General features: G+C 37.0%; 1 protein-coding gene and 1 pseudogene across 7 annotated transcripts in view; one reads left to right on the top strand and one right to left on the bottom strand.

Annotated features, from left to right (window-relative positions):
- Nucleotides 1-18,912, top strand: part of SLC44A5 (solute carrier family 44 member 5) — a 380,599-nt gene that overhangs the window by 66,777 nt on the left and 294,910 nt on the right. The gene's annotated exons all lie outside the window — the stretch shown is intronic.
- Nucleotides 7,990-18,912, bottom strand: part of LOC121027660 (probable RNA-binding protein 46) — a 34,868-nt pseudogene continuing 23,945 nt past the window's right edge.

Here is an 18,912-nt window from a genome sequence, read left to right as displayed (position 1 = left end):
TTGCTAAATGCCAATAAATGTGATGCCTTATATTCACTCTTCTGTTAGGAAACTGCCTTAAAGAAAATGCTTTACTGTAAAATTTAAGAATTATATCATAATTCGTATTTCCAGAAGCCAAGATGCTATTTCTGCATTTAGCTGTACATCTAAAAATGTATCTAGATCTACATCCGTATCCATATCTGTATGTATCTGTTGTCCAGTGGTCACACTCTCAAACTTACTTATAGAAAATAGAAAATGACATATTTAGACAGAGTTAATAAGATTAAAAATCATATAAAAATTAAGGATACATACATACTTAAGGAAAAAAGGACTGCAATAAATGCAAGTAAAGGCAATAACACTTTTTCTTCCACCCTAAGGCAAACAGTTGATCAAGACCTATCTGTTAATTCTTAGATTTTTTTATTCTACTTCTTTGGTTGACCTCTCTTCTTTTTTTTTTTTTTCAACGTTTATTTATTTTTGGGACAGAGAGAGACAGAGCATGAACGGGGGAGGGGCAGAGAGAGAGGGAGACACAGAATCGGAAACAGGCTCCAGGCTCTGAGCCATCAGCCCAGAGCCTGACGCGGGGCTCGAACTCCCGGACCGCGAGATCGTGACGTGGCTGAAGTCGGACGCTTAACCGACTGCGCCACCCAGGCGCCCCGGTTGACCTCTCTTCTATAGCACATATAACAGCACTGAAATGTTACAGAGATTTGCAAGGTTCCTGTGCAAAGATGAATCACAAATTTGTAAAGTTGGCATATTTTTGCATAGTTAATTACTTCTTTCTTTGGGTTCCCACTGTATATTGTATATACGTTGGCTGTCTTCTTTCTGTATTATAATTTTTTGTTTACTTCTCTGTCTCTTTCATGAAACAGAATTCCTTAAAGAAGGAAATTATTCTTTAAAAAAAAAATAATAATCTCTACACCCAACATGGGGCTCAAACTCATGACCCTGAGATCAAGACTCACATGCTATCTTGACTGAGCCAGCCAGGTAACTCAGGAAATTATTCTCTGGATCCATAATGGATAGCACAGTGTCTGGCTTCTGAAAAGCACCCAGAAGGTGCCTGGGTGGCTCAGTTGGTTGACTGTCTGACTTTGGCTCAGGTCATGACCTCACAGCTCGTGAGTTTGAGCCCCACATCTGGCTCTGTGCTGACAGCTCAGAGCCTGGAGCCTGCTTCAGATTCTGTGTCTCCCTCTTTCTCTGCCCGTCCCCTGCTTGTGCTCTGTCCCTCTCTCTCCAAAATAAATAATCATTAAAAAATTTTAAAAAGCACCCAGAAGATCTTTAATGAATGAGTAAAAGAATGAATAAACATTTTATAGTCTGTGAATAAGAAACATGGAGCAACTCTTTGTATTCATCATTCTAACCCAGAAATTGATTCTGAAACAGTTAATCCTTTTTTCCCTCCTCACCTTGTCTTCCGAGTGACAGAATTTCTATTTTAGTGTGATGCCCACATGGCCACCTCCTGTTGATAACTAGTAGGCACAACTCAGTTTCATGATGGACAGATGGACAAGCCTGCTGTTGTTCTTGGCCATGATACCGTTACTATAAATGCATCAAACATACCTTTCTTCCCTCCCCCCCTCTTTTTTTTTTTTGCAAGACTATACATATTTGCTCCAAACACTGCTCTGCTATATTTGTAATATTAGAGGCCCATAAGCAGGCTCTGGAAGACAGATTAGCAGACATATTTTGAGAGACACATGTCAATCTAACACAAAAAAAGAGGACTCCATGGGAAAGAGGCCATAAAATATTGCTATTACTCAACTGAGGAGGGGTAAATTGTGCCTCTTTCTCTCCTAACATAATGGCATTGATAGGAAGAAAAATGAAGTTGCAATATATTTCTGGAAAAAGAAATCCAGATTATGCTACCAATTTGAATTGTTCAACTAGACGACCGCAGTTATTCATTGAAATGTTATATGTAATTACATATATGAATATTAGTTGCTTCAAATTAGTTACATAAGCTACAGTTCATAGACTTATCCAAACATTGGCATGTTATTTAAATTTTTAAGCCATATACAACATCCAAAGGCATTTTAACATGGAATTTTTTTTTGTAAGAAAAAAGGAAATAGGGGAAGAAATTTACTTATTTTTTCTCATGGTGCAGGCATGTTTATGCCACTTCCTATGTTTTTCATGTCATCTTCAGAACTACACTGTGAAATGCATTTTATTATGATTATTTTATAAAAGAGAAACCTAGGAGTCAACGATAGTAACTTGTTCATGGTCACAGAGCTAGGAATGACAAAACTAATTCCAAGGCAAGTCTTTCCAACTCAAATTTATTCTCTATTTACTGTGTTGGATCAGCCAGCATACAGCAAGTTTTCAAGGAATTTGAGTTTTAAAAATGTAACTAGTAGTGTTTAAAGGATCTTCCATATTGTGAATGATGTCTATGATGCCAGCTAAAGTAATTTCTTCTAAGTTAGGCAGGGTACTTGTCCCCTTTTCCGGATAAGAAAGTGGGTTGATTTAAAAAATGACTCAATAATGTGCTGCAGGGAGGGGCACCTCGATGGCTCAGTCGGTTGAGTGTCCGACTCTTGGTTTCTGCTCAGGTCATGATCTCACAGTTTCATGGGTTCCAGCACCGCGTTGGTCTCTGCTCTGGCAGCGTGGAGGCTGCTTGGGATTCGCTCTCTCTCTCTGTCCCTCCCCCACTCACACTGTCTCTGTCTCTCTTAAAAATAAATAAATAAAAACTAAAACATAATAATAATAATAATAATAATAATAATAATAATAATAACGTGCTGCAGGGCAAGCGATCTCTGCATTTTTGGAATACCTAAGCCAGAAAGCAGAGTGTTCCAGTATTTCACAAACATTCCTTGGGAACTATTGTTCTGCTTTCTAGAAGTCATGATTTGTCTTGACTATCCTGTTTGCCTAAAGGACCCATGCCTGGGCCAACATGATGGGGTCTGACTAGAGCTCTTGGTTTCATTCTTGTTCTGACCAAAATCATGGACCACCAGTGATCTCAACTGACAAAGCGGGTTGAGGTGAAAATCACTCCAGTTTTCCAGGGCTCTCCTAGCAAGCATCAGTTTGTGGCTAGGTTTTCCTGAGGCCCACATGGATTGTTCCTGTGTATATCCAGACCCCAGGAGAACCCTGGAGCTGACTGCCCTTTTTTGTGGAGCTGGAGCAGTATAGGCCCTGAACTGCATCTACCTGTTTCAAGCATTCACTCCTTTCCCTCTGGCGTGGTGGCAGGGTCCATGTTGAAGAGAAGAAATTCTGTGTGCTTGCTACTTTCCTCATCCTACCCTCCGATAAGAGTTGGGCTCACTTTCTCAGGGTGAAAGGATAAGCTATGGGACCAACAGCTGTTACCTTGCAACTAAGTAACATAGTTGCTGAAATGGATTAACTCTGTGAGGTAACAGAACTGCCATTTGCTGTCCTGGTTTTCTTGGGTAATGCAGACAGTGCCAGGGGCAATTTCTAACTGTGTTAGATGATGGTTTCTCCCAAAAAAGCAGCTTCAATTACAGTATACCTAAAAATGAGAGTTAATCAAGACAGACTTATCAATTGGCTGGGTAAAATTTGACAAGTCAGTTTCATTCCAACTGAGTTGCAAAGGTGATTGCAATATTAGGAAACTGCTTTAGGGAGAGGATCTGGAAAATTATAATTCTAAAATGTGAGCACAATTTCCATGATGAGGAAATGGCCATTATTTATATTAAAATAGATGTCTATTTCTCTCCATTATCTCTTATTTTTTCATATTCCTTCAAATATGTTTTTCTTGTAATTTAAATTTAGTGATTAAACTATATTATAATAGTACATTCCCATTAATGAGAGAAATGTCACCTTTAAAAAGTTGATTCAGTAGTATAAGTTATTTTGGGACTGGATTTGAGCCCAGTTCCTATTAATGAAAACTATTTTCCTTTTCTTTTTCTAGGACAGTGGAATTAAAATAATCTGTTTTGTCTATTTCCAGTCATGACACATTCTAGGCTTCGGTAAATAAACCCAACTGAAAAATAACAGACTAACCAACTCTGTCTATCACTTGACTCAAAATTGTCATTTTTGATTTCAACGTTATATTCATGAGCATTAATATGAAAACTCTCTGCCAAAGGTTTGCTTTCTGTGTTTTGATTGCTTTAGAATAGAAATTTAAATCCTGAATTTCAGGGGCACCTGGGTGGCGCAGTCGGTTAAGCGTCCGACTTCAGCCAGGTCACGATCTCGCGGTCCGGGAGTTCGAGCCCCGCGTCGGGCTCTGGGCTGATGGCTCAGAGCCTGGAGCCTGTTTCCGATTCTGTGTCTCCCTCTCTCTCTGCCCCTCGCCCGTTCATGCTCTGTCTCTCTCTGTCCCAAAAATAAATAAACGTTGAAAAAAAAAATTAAAAAAAAAAATAAATCCTGAATTTCAGAAATAAATGAGGAAAGGCAGTGGGGAGAATCCTGGAGGGGAGTCAGGAGGCTGGTTCTGGTCTTGATCTGCTACCAATATGTGACTGGATGAGTCACTTTAAATTTCTTAGCATCAGTTTTGTTTGCTTTCACCAAGATGATTAGACCAGGTTAGGATGGCAAATGTTAGCTCAAACCCCTTCTCTGTTAGCTCTGATCAGTTGGTAATGGCTGCCTAGAGGGCTGCATTGGAGATAATGGTGGGCCTCTTCCAGACCTGACTGACAGGAGTATTGGGGGGGGGGGTGGGTAGGTGGCAAGAAAACCACTGATCTGATTTACTATCCCTGAACTTAACAACTTCTTGGGTGATTATTTGCTTCAATTTTGACTTTCATGATTTATTCTTAACTTTTCACTTCAAAAAATGGTCTCCCCATACTTGAAGACATTTTGAAAGTTTGAAAGCAAGGAGACATAGTCTTTGAGATCATCTAGCCAAAACTAGCTGATGTATATAAAGGTACTTTGTAAAAGGTAGAGCACCATTTTTGTTATTTGAGGATTACATAACTAATTAATGGTAACTTTTCCCATGATTCCTTTCCTCTCTAATTTTTCATGAATGCTTGTTGCATGACAGATGCCGCCTCTTTCAGTAAATTTCTTAGAACTTACTCATTCCATTGATAATTAATTAAGATCAATAGGTGTTAAATTGTATTGTATAGACAGTAACACTGTGTAGATATTCAGAGAGTTAGAGGGCTAAAGCCATCAGAGTTGTCAGGTAATATTGAAGAAGTATTGAGCAGAAGTTAAATAAAAGGGCATTGTTAGGTATGAGACAGAATTTTAATAAAGCATGTAATAAGATATAAGCACAATTTAGAACAATAAACAAGAAGTTTAAGCTATTGTGTTTCAATAAGAAAAATTTGGATTGCTAATAATATTAATATTGATAATATTAACATTTATTCACCCATTCATCCCACCAGTTGAGTACTTCCAATGTGCCAGACCCTGCACTAGATGCTGGGGATACAACTCTTAGCAAAATGGGAAGATCCTTGCTTTTATAGAGTTTACATCTTAGTGGGACAAGGCAGATAATAAACAAAGCATCAAGTGAGATGCGTGTTACAGAGTAATAATTGCAAAGGAGAAATAGAAACCAGAGGAGGGGAAAGGGAATTGTAGTAGTGGGTTGCAGTTTTGGACAGAGTGGCTGTGAAGTACTCAATGTGAGAGTGACAGTTGAGTAATGACTTGAAACACTTCTCAGGCACTCTACTAAGTGAGTTACATATACAAAATCATTAATTTTCATAGCAACTCTGTGGGAAAAGGTACTACATTATCTTCATTTTACAGATGAGAACCTAAAGCCCAGACAACTAAAATTAAGTGTAGGAGTTGGGATTAAAATCTGGGAAGTCTAGTTTCAGAGCTTATGCTATTAGTCTATAAAGAATGGATAACAAAAGTCCTTGAAAAGGCTGTTTGAGGTCAAAGAATGATAGACCTAGAGAGAAATTTGCTGATTATCTAATCCAGTGGTTTTCACAGTGTATCAAAATCACCCAGAAAACTGGTTAAAACCCAGGTTTCTTTACCCTGCTTCCAGAGTTTCTGATTCACTGGGTCTAGAATGAGGCCTGAGAATTGTCATTCTAACAAGTTTCCAGGTGATACTGATAGTTGGGCAACACTTTGGGAATCATTGGTTAGTCCATTGGTTCTCAAACTTGTCTGCACCTGGGGAACTTTTAAGAGCTGCTATTCCCTATTGAATGTGGGGTACTGACAGCCAGCATTTCATTGGTCTGGGCTGAGACTCTGTATTAGGATGATATGAGTGACTGCAATGTACATGGAGGATGAAATACCACTAGTCTAGTTTAACCCTCATTTTATAGATGAAGAAACAGAGGTCTTAAATTAGTTATTCCCTTCTTGTTTTGGCTCTTAGCATTCTGCACATTGTTTCTTTTTTTTTAAATTTTTATTTAAATTCCAGTTAATTAACATACAGTATAATATTAGTTTCAGGTACCCAATACAGTGATTCAACACTGCCATCACCGAGTGCTCATCACAAGTGCCTTCCTTAATCCCCATCACCTATTTCACCCATCCTCCCCCACCTACCTCCCCTCTGGTAACCATCAGAAAATAAGAGAGACTTATTTTCAGTTGTAATTTCTTTTTTTTTGCCATTTAATTTAATTTATTTTTTAAATTTACATCTGAGTTAGTTAACATAGAATACAACAGTGATTTCAGGAGTATATTTCTTAATGCCCATTACCCATTTAGTCCATCCCCCCTCCCACACCCCTCCAGTAACCCTCTGTTTGTTCTTCAAATTTAAGAGTCTCTTATGTTTTGTCCCCCTTCCTGTTTTTATATTATTTTTGCTTCTCTTCCCTTATGTTCATCTGTTCTGTATCTTAAAGTCCTAATATGAATGAAGTCATATGATATTTGTCTTTCTCTGACTGACTAATTTCACTTAGCATAATACCCTCTAATTCCATCCATGTAATTGCAAACTGGCAAGATTTCATTCTTTATGATTGCCAAGTAATACTCCATTGTATATAGATACCACATCTTCTTTATCCATTCATCCATCGATGGAAATTTGAGCTCTTTCCATACTTTGGCTATTGTTGATAGTGCTGCTATAAAGATGGGGGTGCACGTGTCCCTTTGAAACAGCACACCTGTACCCCATGGATAAATGCCTAGTAGTGCAATTGCTGGGTCGTAGGGTAGTTCTATTTTTAATTTTTTGAGGAACCTCCATACTGTTTTCCAGAGTGGCTACACCAGTTTGCATTCCCACCAATAGTCTGCACATTGTTTCTTACTCACCTAATTGCTTCTCAACTGTAAGTCAGGGGCTGTGTATATATTTGCCACACAGTAAAGTTTTAATAAATGTCTATTGTTGAATCACTAACATAGAAGGGAATAGGGAACCTCTGAAAGTTTTTGACAAACAAAGTGATATATATTGAAAGTATGTATGTATGTATGTATGATTGACTGACTGATTGATTGATTGATTTTAAAGATTTTATTTTTAAGAAATGTCCATACCCATATGGGGCTTGAACTTATGACCCTGAGATCAATATTTTAGGAGGATTTATTATTAGGAAGGATAAGATGAAGAGATTAGAGATGTGATGATTTTCCTACTGCAGTGGCCCTGTAGAGACTTGATACTCAAAATGTGATGGAGAACAGCAGCATCAGCATTGCCTGAAGCCTTGTTAGAAATGCAGACTCTCCAGGGGAGCCTGGGAGGTTCAGTCAGTTAAGTGTCTGACTTCGGCTCAGGTCATGATCTCACGTTCATGAATTCGAGCCCCATCCCACCCCCCACCCCTCACCTTGTGTTCTCTGCTGATAGCTCAGAGCCTGGAGCCTGCTTCAGATTCTGTGTCTCCCTCTCTCTGCCCCTCCTCTGCTCACTTTCTCTCTCTCTCTCAAAAATACAAACATAAAAAAAAAAAAAAAAAAAAGAAATGCAGACTCTCCAGGTCTACTGCAGACCTACTGAATCAGAATCTGCATTTTTACAAAATCCCTAGTGAGCTGTGTACACATACAAGTTTAAGAAGCACTGTTCTAGGGCATCATATGACTAATGCCCAGGTCCCCTGGGGGGTCCTATGGGGTAGCCCTAGGGGGTGTCAAGAAAAAGCAGCACATATGAATGGCGGGGCAGGTCAGCTTTTCCTTAAGTCTATTTGGGATACCACTTCTCTAGGATCTTCATAGGTGTTCAGTGGTCAGAAAGATTTGACAAATACCAGTTAAACAAAGCTAAACAAGTTTCTTTATGGCCAGACTTCTTTTATCTTTTAATATGCTAATGAACTTTCTGAATGTCCAAGAGAAAAGCTATATTGTACAGCTGCTTCTACATTTACTGATCACGGAAGTGAGTTTGGGGGGCATCTTTCCATGTTACTATTTTGTGCAACACATCTTGGTAAAGTTGTAATAGTCCCTTTGCTATAATTAGCGTTCCAGACATAAGATATTCTGAAAGATCCTGGGCAGGAAACTATCTTATATTTCCTAAATTTAATATCCATTACTTAGCTGTTCAAATGCCTAACCTTTTATGTGACTTCATTTCTGATTCACTTTCATTGGCTGAAGTCTATTGGATAGAGTTATAGGTTAGGTGTGGCTTCTGTCAGTGCTGGTCTGGGAAAAACTTTTAAGAGTCAGTTGCTAGTTATGATGTCTGATGGAAATGAGAACATACTGGAAAATGCTGGGGTCACTAGTAACACACTGAAGTTTATTTGTGGTAGGAATGAAATCAGAGGGTATAACTGTGAGTGATTACTGGATAAACAAAGAAGATAGACAGAAATTTAATTGACAATAATGAGCCACAACATCTGTCAGCAAATTTATAGTTAGAAATAAAAAGAAGCAAATGAACAGATACATTTGAGAACTAAGGTTGTTTTAGATTAGGACTGTCCAAAATTGGTTTTTCACAGTTTATTTCCATTGATGCCTCTTTTGAAAATTTATGGCCTATTTTAACACTGACATGTTGATTATCCCACATTCTTTAACTCAGAAAGCATTCGATTTTAAATCACACTCACCAATAAACTACCTATATTTTAGATAGCACTTTATTTTATTTTTATGTATCCTTCACATGAAGTTTCACATTTCCTTTTTCTTTTTGGTAGCAGTATACTCACTACTCTTAGTAGTAAGTGGAATGAAGATGGTTTCTTAATTATACTCTTGGTTTGGGCAGTAAGCAACATTACTTTTAATTTTTTTCTTTTCTGTTAATAAACCAATGAAAAGTATTTTTGATTTGGATATCCTTTCAAATACTCAAAAGCTTAACTTTTCTTTTTTTAGAAGCATCACATATTTAATGTCAAAGAATTTGAATTCGAGTACAAAAATTAAACAACACATGATTTCAACATTAAAAAACCATGACAGTTATTATTGAAATAATTATACAGTAAATATCAAAACCACATTAGAAACATAACTATAAAAACCTGAAATACATTGACAGCAAAATTATAATTTATTTCTATAACAAATAATTAACTAAAATGTTTGCATAGTTATTTTCAAGGACCACAATTGTTGACTGCTTTTTCTTTATCACTGCATAAAATTTGCATCTTAATCTTTTTGCCCTTCATTTCATTCTACATAATAGATGCTTCTGGGTATATAATTGTCATAATCTCTAATACAGATAGTGATCCTTGGTAATCAAATCTAGTGTAACCATTGTCTGTAAGTGCTTAACTATTTTGAAATGCTATTTAGAAAAATTATTATGCAAAATTTAACATAAACTGCTGGGTTCTATTGCCCTCTCAGGAATTACAAGTATTTCAAATCCCAAAAGTTTAAATGGAACAGTAGTTTGCCATGCTTTTATACAGAGAAACCACTGAATAACTTTTTAAACTTAGCATTTTTACAAATTCTACAAGAGTAGGTTATTCTGAATTATGATTGATGTTTACTATGTTGAAATTAATATATATTTATCATTTGAAAACCAAATGTGCAAACCTAATTCTAAAATAAAACAGTATTTTAATCTGCAAGCTTTACAAAGAAACTTCCATACTCAAGTTTACAATATCTTCTTTAGGAGAATGAGGCCTAGTTGGAGATATATAGTTGCTGTCCAATATGGCTGCCAGTAGCAAGTGATATTATTGGTGGCAAGGGATAGCTTTGATAAGAATAAGGCCTTGAGGTATAAGGAAACATGCTAGAAGTCCCAGAAGAGAGGGTAGCACTAACAGGAGAAAGATTATATACTGAGCTGCAACAGAAATTGTAGTCTCTTTATTCTCTCCATATTCTTTTGCATAATCCAGGCTGAAGATCTTGTGTTCCCTGTCCAAATGAAGTAATGTAAACTGGTCTGACAGTTCCTTTGCATCTTCTAATGTAGTACAGTTTGTCTGGTATAACGTGACTCTGAGATCCATTTGCAATAGCAGGAATAACAATTTTATATACAAGAATACTTTCTCATCTTGACTTAGATGAGAAATAAGTAAAAATTCTGGTGGTGCCCAATTATTTTTCTTGCAGTAATAATCCAAATGCATTACTGCCGAATTGAAATGATTGGATTTTAAAGAATACATACCGCTTGGAGTAAGCTTTGTTCCAGGAAAAAATGGATAAGTGCATCTTTCAATTTCAGGGGGGCCTGGGCTATGCTGACTATTGAGACTAGCTAGAAGAGTTGGTGGCTTGCATAGAGTTTTCAGGTGGCTGTCTTCTTTGTTAGCAAACAGAATAAGGTTTTCAGAATTAGGGCTAATCTGACCACTAATATGCTGTCTCAATTCTTTATTTACTGGTTTTGCCAGTGTTACCTCCATACTTGCTCCATTAATGCATTTTCCATTCACAACAGACATAGCAGCCACTGCATCTTCTCAGTTGAAAAAGTGAACAGAAGCCTAATCTCTAAGTTTCTTTACTCGAATATTCAACTGGACCAGGTTTGAATTTGTTGAATTCTGCTTTGTTTCCTCTGTAGTTAAGATCATTAAATTTCTTACATAAAGAACTTTAGCTCTGTATGGTTTCCTCATCAGCCCAATCTACTTGAATGGTATGGCTCCAGTGTACCTGGAATTAGTTTTCTCCTAGCCATAGCAGTGGCTCTGTGAGATTCATATTCAACAAATGCAAACCATGATCTTTGGTTTCATCAGTTGCACTTGGGTGAACAATAACATCTACAACTCCTTCTGTAACTTTCTTTATTTCGTCCAAAATTTCTTCTTCATTTCCTTAGGAATAGCTCCAATAAATGACCTGCAATTATCCAAGCTTAAACATGCACGAGTAAACTTACCTCGTCAAATCTCATAATTATTAAGAATTCTGATGGCTAATGGGCTTTTTCTTTTATAGTATACATCACAAAAGCATAACCTCTATTTTCACCACTAATTCCATCATAAGTCAAAATTCATATACCTTCCCAGCTCTTTCAAATACAGAAACTAACTTATTCATCTTCATGCATATCTTAAGGTATTTTTCCTACAAAAACTTCACAGCCTCTAGGTGGAGGTGAACCTTCACAACATGGAGGAGGACAACCAAATTTCCTTTACCTATTCTCCTGAACCATGTTGTAGCCAGTTTTGGTTTTTTTTTCATCAAAAAATGCTGCTTTATTCTGAGTACCAGTTCTGACTTCCCTGCGTCCATTTGTTCTGTTTTCTTCATAACGGTTGCAGTTCCCCTTTGGGGTTTCAAATGTTTCCTAAATCCCTGGGACCAATGACCACAAATCACCACCACCATTTCATGGATCAGTCAGCATATACAAAAGCAGGGGTCACCATAGAGGGGAGGAGAGCCCACCTTAAACTTTACTTTTTATTCCCTTTTCCTGGCATTAAAATATGTCATTTCTTGCAAAATCAAGGAAGTACTATTATTTCTATTTATGACATATATGTAATTCATGTAATTTTTCTTAGGAATTTTTCTCTTAAAAGTTTGATATTACTTTAATGGGTAAATTAAATTTTGGGTATGAAAATGTTTTAAATCTGATTCAACTCAGTATCTCTTTATTGTACCCTTACTTGACAGAATTTCCTGTACTTTCAGAAGAAATTCTGAGGAGAAGGGAATAAAAATTTTAAAACATCAAACAGGATATATTGAATTAAATAGTCTTTGATTTCAGAAACTTCTAGAAGGTGTTGGTGTAGTTTCAACCCACTTTTCTCCCTCTCTAAAATCTACACTTCCCAGAACACTATAATTAGAATGGTGATCCAAGATCTTATAATCTACTAAGTTATCCCAAAGAAATTTAATTGTTCTTATTTTAGTAGATTTACTAAGGCAGAAAACTAGACTGAGGCATTACAGAATATATAGAGATTGGCAGTCTTTGCAAAGAGTGCTAAGATGTTTGATCTGTCCTATTGTCAGGCTAAGAATGCTGTGAGATGCCATTTATGAGGCTACTCTGCCTCTTCAGTGGAGTGAACAGGTGAAGAGGGCTAGATGGGTGCTATGAGAACACCAGCTGCTGAATTTTGGACAGCATGGGTCCCAAGCAAAAGCCCTAATGGTTGGTAGGTGTCATGATCATGTGACGAAGGCACACACATGAGTTGTCTCTTTCCACAACATCAGCTTTATTCAATCATAAAGCAAAGCTAATCACAATTATAAAGCAGGTTCAGGATTCCAAACTCAATGACATTTCACCATGTGATTAAACTTGGCTTCTTACACAGCACACAGAGCAGAACATAAGACAAACCACACAACAAAGGTAACAGAAGGGTGTTGGAGTTAATGAACCAAAGGCAAAGTCAGTCTGTGGGCGTGCAGTTGAGATAAGGCCTCTGTCTGGTCTGGGTCAGCTCTTGGCACTTAATGCTCATTATGTTCAAGCAGTGAAGGATCTCAGGTCTGTTCAGAGATCAATCGGGCAGAGCCTTCTGCAGCAGCTGCCTTTTTTAAGCGGTCAGACATAGAGGGGTTGCGTCTGTAGAGTCTGACAGTTTGCTGCAAAAATCCTCCCCTTTTTAAAGGGGTTTAATCAGTCTTGGGCCCCTGCAGACCTTGTCTGCTTCTGCTTATTATCAGTTCTGGGGTGTCAGCTGATGCTGGTCTTGGTGACATCTTGTAGCTACGGTACCTTTGACTCCTTTCAGCATTGCTTGACACAGGCCCCTGCTTGACCTGAGAGGTTCTATTTTGCTCTCTATGGTAAGAAAGAGATAATAGAAGCAGCAATTGCCCCACATACCAATGGTAACTTATTAATGATCCTTATTTAAAATATATACCAAGGGTCGGCAATATTTATTCCAGAAAGATTTTCAACAAGAATTGGAAATTGGGGTTCAAGTTAAGCTTTGGGTTACTAGACGATCCTATCACCTAAATATTTGTACAATATCCATCCGAGAAAGTATTTATCAAGCATCATTAGGGGTCATGTTCTGTGCTGGGTCCTAGAATGTCGGGGCAAGAAAAAGATAAATGTTACCATTGCTATCACATAGCTTGCTGACTAGAGTGTAATGCAAACAAGTAAACAAAATACTATAACACTGTAATATGCCATGATAGGAGAATATAGGGAACCATGGTAGTATACAGAAAGGGGTACTTAGCTTTTAGTTAAGGAGTCAGAAAAGAAAAGGCATCTACATGAAGGATGAATAGGCATCAGATGGACCAAAAGGAGTTGGGCAGGAAGGAACATTCTGGGCAGGGGTAAAAAGCATATACAAAAGCTCAGAGGAAGATTGTAAAGAATGGTTTTTTTTGGAGCATATAAATCTTGGGAAAAATAAACAAAGTCCTGACATACAGGGTTTTGTAAACATTTGAGCTTTATTCTGGATGGAATACAGAGCCATTGAAAGGCTTTCCAACAGAGAAATGATTTGATATGCATTTTAAGACAATGACTTTGGTGGCATTCTGGAGAATAAACTGGAGGGAGATAATACTTGAGAGAATGAGACCAATGGGGAGACTATTGCAGAAGTTTATATTTGAGAAGATGGTAGCCTGTATTTGACAAATGATGGTATTCTTAGTAGCTGGTGCCATTGTATCTGGCACACTAAAGTTATTTATTCTTAACTTTTATAAGATTGAAGTGTTTGTCATTTTTAACTTTGTATTTCCCATTTTATAATTCTTTAAGAAACCATTCTTATTTCCTCTTTCTTGTATTTTTGTCAATTATTATGTCTTTGCTGCTTCATGAATATCCTCCTGAAAATGTCTTTTCTGGTCTTGACACATATGTATCTTCCACCTTTTGTCATTGCAATTTCTTTTTCAAACCTGAGTACAGAGTTAATGATAAAAAGAAGTAATTATGAAGAAGTATAAGTGAATAGATTCTGGTTGCCACAGCTATGGATAGCCTGGGATTTCCTGGAAAGGACAAGTAGAAAAAAATTCACTGGTTCTCAGCACTGGAAAGAAAGAAAATAGTTTAGAGACAATCAGTGTTCTTAGAGGAGAGAAGGCTTGCTGTAGAGCAATCAATATAGTAGAATTAGAAAAGACTGACATGGATCAACCCCAAAGTGCAAAAAGTAATTAAGGACACAAAAGCACATAATAAATGTCAAGTTCAAAATAGAAGCTGAGAAATTACAGAGTGAAGTTCAGAGTTTAAAAATGACAGAAAAACCAAAGGTGGAAAATGACAAAAAAATTTCATATAAAGCTACCGAAAAGTGCTACAATATTACAGCAATACTACATAGGACAAAAAGGTCAGTGAACAACCCAGAGAGGTGGCTAATGGATAGCAAGGGTGACTCATTGACTGAGAGGGTCTTGTAGACATTGATTTAAAAAAGTAAAATTAAATGAATTAAAGCACAGTCTTGCTAAACAGAGAAATCAACTAAAAATGAAAGAAGTAAAATTGTTCTTTGGAAATGTTACCAGTCAATAGGTGGCAAAGAAATTGAAAATTGGAATTCTCGTATAGGACCAGATATGCTTACTTTTAGGATTGGAGATGTCCAAGGCCTTTAGAAATCCTTTTTTAAAAAGCATGTTACTTTTGTGTGTATTTTGTTCCCTAGTCACCCAAAGTAGGCCATTTTTAATGCTTCCTTGGCTTTCTATGTGTTATAGTATGACACACCTGTCCCTCACCAGGTAAAATAAAGGAAAACATCAAGAATAAGAAGTATAGACATCCTAGCATAAGAATTTCCAACCTATTAAACTTTGGCGGGGTGGCGAAGGGAGGGAGAATGTGCTTGTTGCTGTGTGAAGTAGAGAGTTGGAGGAATGGGAATTGCTCACTCTGGAAATCCTTTGTCTTAATTCCTTTGGGCTGCTATAACAAAAATATCATAGACTGGGTGGCTTAAACAACAACATTTAGTCCTCACCATTCTGGAGGCTAGAAAGTCCAAGATTTGCCAGAAGCCTGTTTCTTGGCTTCTTGTGGACAGTTGCCTTATAGTTGTGTGTGTGTGTGTGTGTGTGTGTGTGTGAGAGAGAGAGAGAGAGAGAGAGAGAGAGAGAAAGAGAGAGAGAGAATGAGAGAGGCAGATAGGCAGGCAGACAGACACACACACTAATCCCATCATGAGGCCTTCACTCTCATGACCGAATTACCTCTTGAAGGCTATATCTCCAAATACCATCACTTTGGGGATTAGGGTTTCAACATATCAATTTGGAGAGGACTCAAACATTGAGTCCATAGAATTCTCAGAGATAAAATTTTCCAAAGAGAGAGCGATTGTTCTTTTTTAAATTGTACATTAAAGCCATCGCTTCTGGCCTTTTGGCTAAGACCAAGTGTAATTGTACGTTAAAGGCAGGATTCAAAGAATGTGGGTGCCTGATTGGTTTATGCTCTATTCGCATTATGCTTGGGGAAACAAGGACCATAAAAGGTGGAGTAGATAGTGAAGGTGGTAGCACCTGAGGTTGGACGGGAAGGGAACTGAAATAAATCACAGGAACTGAGGGAATCAATAGAAGGGGAATGCGAAGAGCTTGTCCTTGCAAGGCAAAGGACTCTTAGGCCTCAGGAGGCTGTTGTGGGATTTCCAATTCCATGTAGCTATTATGCATCTGGTTCTGGAAAGACAATGGTTAACTCTGGGATTACTAATTACATCACTTTAAATGTAATTACATTACTTCAAATGTAACTTTAAAATTTTTCCTTAATTTTATATTTAAACTTTTCTCAAATACACAGAAAGGTTGAAAGAATATTATAATATAAACACATGTATACTAATTACCTTGATTCAACAGTTGTTCATATTTTGCCATATTTGCTTCATGTAAGTATATTTTTTCTGAATGCCTTGAAAATAAGCTGCAGATATTGTGATATTTACCATAAATGTTTTATATAACCACAATTTTACCAACACATTTAAGGGAATTAAATATCTAATATATATAATGAAAATAACTAAGTTATCTTCAAATTTTTCCAATTGTCCACATAATTTTTGGATTTCTTTTTTATATTTATTTTTGATAGAGACAGAGCATGAGTGGGGGAGGGGCAGAGAGAGGGAGACACAGAATCTGAAGCAGGCTCCAGGCTCTGAGCTGTCAGCACAGAGCCCGATGCAGGGCTTGAACCAATGGACCGTGAGATCATGACCTGAGCCGAAGTCGGGTGCCCAACCAACTGAGCCAGCCAGGTGCCCCTAGATCTCTTTTTTAAAAGCCAGGATTCAAATAAGATTCAGAGATTGCATTTGGCTTTTAGTTTTTACCAATGTCCTTTAATCTAGAAGTTTCTATTTTTTTTTTTTATAGCTTTTACTTTTTAACGTTTATTTATTTTTGGGACAGAGAGAGACAGAGCATGAACGGGGGAGGGGCAGAGAGAGAGGGAGACACAGAATCGGAAACAGGCTCCAGGCTCCGAGCCATCAGCCCAGAGCCCGACGCGGGGCTCGAACTCACGGACGCGAGATCGTGACCTGGCTGAAGTCGGACGCTTAACCGACTGTGCCACCCAGGCGCCCCTATAGCTTTTACTTTTTAAAGACATTACAGGACAGTTGTCTTTTGGCCGTTCCCACATTCTTTATTTGTCTAATTGTCCCATATGGTGTTGTTTTCCTAGTTCTTATATTATCTGGATTTCCTGCAAAATGAAAGTAGATCTAAACATTTTTGGCAAGAGTATTGCATAGATGATGTCCTTATTACACATTATGTTACTACAAAAGGTATGTAATGCCAGAGTTTCCACTAAAATTATGTTAAATTTGATAATTTGGTTCCTATGGTAATCACCAGATTTCTTCATTAAGGCATTTTTTCCCCTTTTTACAATTAGCAAGTACTATATGGGATAATACCCTGAAACTTTGTGAATAACCAACAATCTTTCACCTAAAAGATTTTAGCATCCATCAGTGTTCCTTGCCGGAAACAATTAATGTCATTAGGAATGGCAAATGATTTCCTAATTGTGATTTTCTAATTTGTATACAATTTTTTCTATATTTATTAGCTGGCATTTTTCTGTGAAGAATAATTTTCCCTCATTAACTGGTATATAATTGTATTTCTTTCTAAAGAAGCAGGATGTAGTCATTATTTAAAAAAATGATTATAGCAATTTTGAATATAGAGAAAAACAAACTCTAGCTATAATCTCAACAGTGAGTAAACCAATGTTAACAGTTTGATATGTTTCTTTCCATTCTTCTTTCAAAGCCTCTAAGTGTATATATTAAAAACTTTGATATGTAAGTTTTTTTATCCAGCCTTTTATAGTTAGTATTATATCATTATCAATTTACTATGTTGTTAAATATTCTTTAGAGTATTTTTTGCTGGCTGTCTGCCATTTCATAATTAGGATGTGGCATACTTTATTTCCCTGTTCCCTTACAACCAGGGGACTATATATCCTGGTTTGTCCAGGGAAGTTCTTATTTATGACTGTTGTTTTGCAAAATTATTAAAGCACCCCCCTTTACTCCCAGAGTCATATCAATTTGGAAGACAAATTATATATCACCCTATCATCACTGTACCTACAATTGACCATTTGCATTTTCAAATTTTCTAATCTATTTATTCTTATATAAATCTTCGGATGCATTTATTATTACTTCATGAGGATAAATTTCTAAAAGTGAAGTGACTGGATCAAAGTATATGAAGATTTTTAAGGTTCTGTCTCAAAATTGCCTTATTTGTATTTCTGTTTAAGTAAAATACCATACTGTTAAGTTGGACTCAACAAATTTATCTGCTTCCAACTTTGAATACTTTATTCCCTTTAAGAAGAGTTTCTCAACATTGGCACTATTAACATTTTAGCATTTAGTACTATTTACAGAAAATTCTTGTTGTAGTAGTAGCACCTTTGGCTTTTACCCACTACTTGTCTATAGCACGCCACCCCAGTTGTGACAATCAATAAAATCTCTAGATATTGCCAAATGCCCTCTGGAAGGCAAAATAGCTCTCAGTTGAGAATCACTGGCTTGGAAATAATACTTTTATAGAGGAGTAATAGCAGCATCCTCCTTATCTAGCTCATTTGTCTTAAGCTATGAGTTTTTGATAAAGAATTGCTTATTTAGCCTACTGGCAATGGTAAATGGTAAAAGTATCTTGTTCAAGATTACATGACCAAAAATGACTGAATAGGAATTTGAACCTAGGTCTGTCTTCAAAGTCTTATCCACAAGACTGAAGGCTCATGTAAATACTGGCATCATGTATGTATCCACATTGCTAAACAGGCAAACAATGGGAAAATAAGTATTTTCTCTCTGATGAGTTCTTTTTTAAGTTTATTTACTTATTTTGTATACACAAGAGAAAGAGAGCACACACCAGCAGGGAGAGGGGCAGAGAGAGAGGGAGAGAGACTCTCAAGCAATATCCATGCTG

This window comes from Herpailurus yagouaroundi, unplaced genomic scaffold (assembly GCF_014898765.1).
Source record: "Herpailurus yagouaroundi ecotype Mexico unplaced genomic scaffold, PumYag 77, whole genome shotgun sequence".
Classification (NCBI taxonomy): Eukaryota; Metazoa; Chordata; class Mammalia; order Carnivora; family Felidae; genus Herpailurus; species Herpailurus yagouaroundi.
Note: the sequence above shows the minus strand (reverse complement) of the source record. Positions and strands in the feature narration are given on the sequence as shown.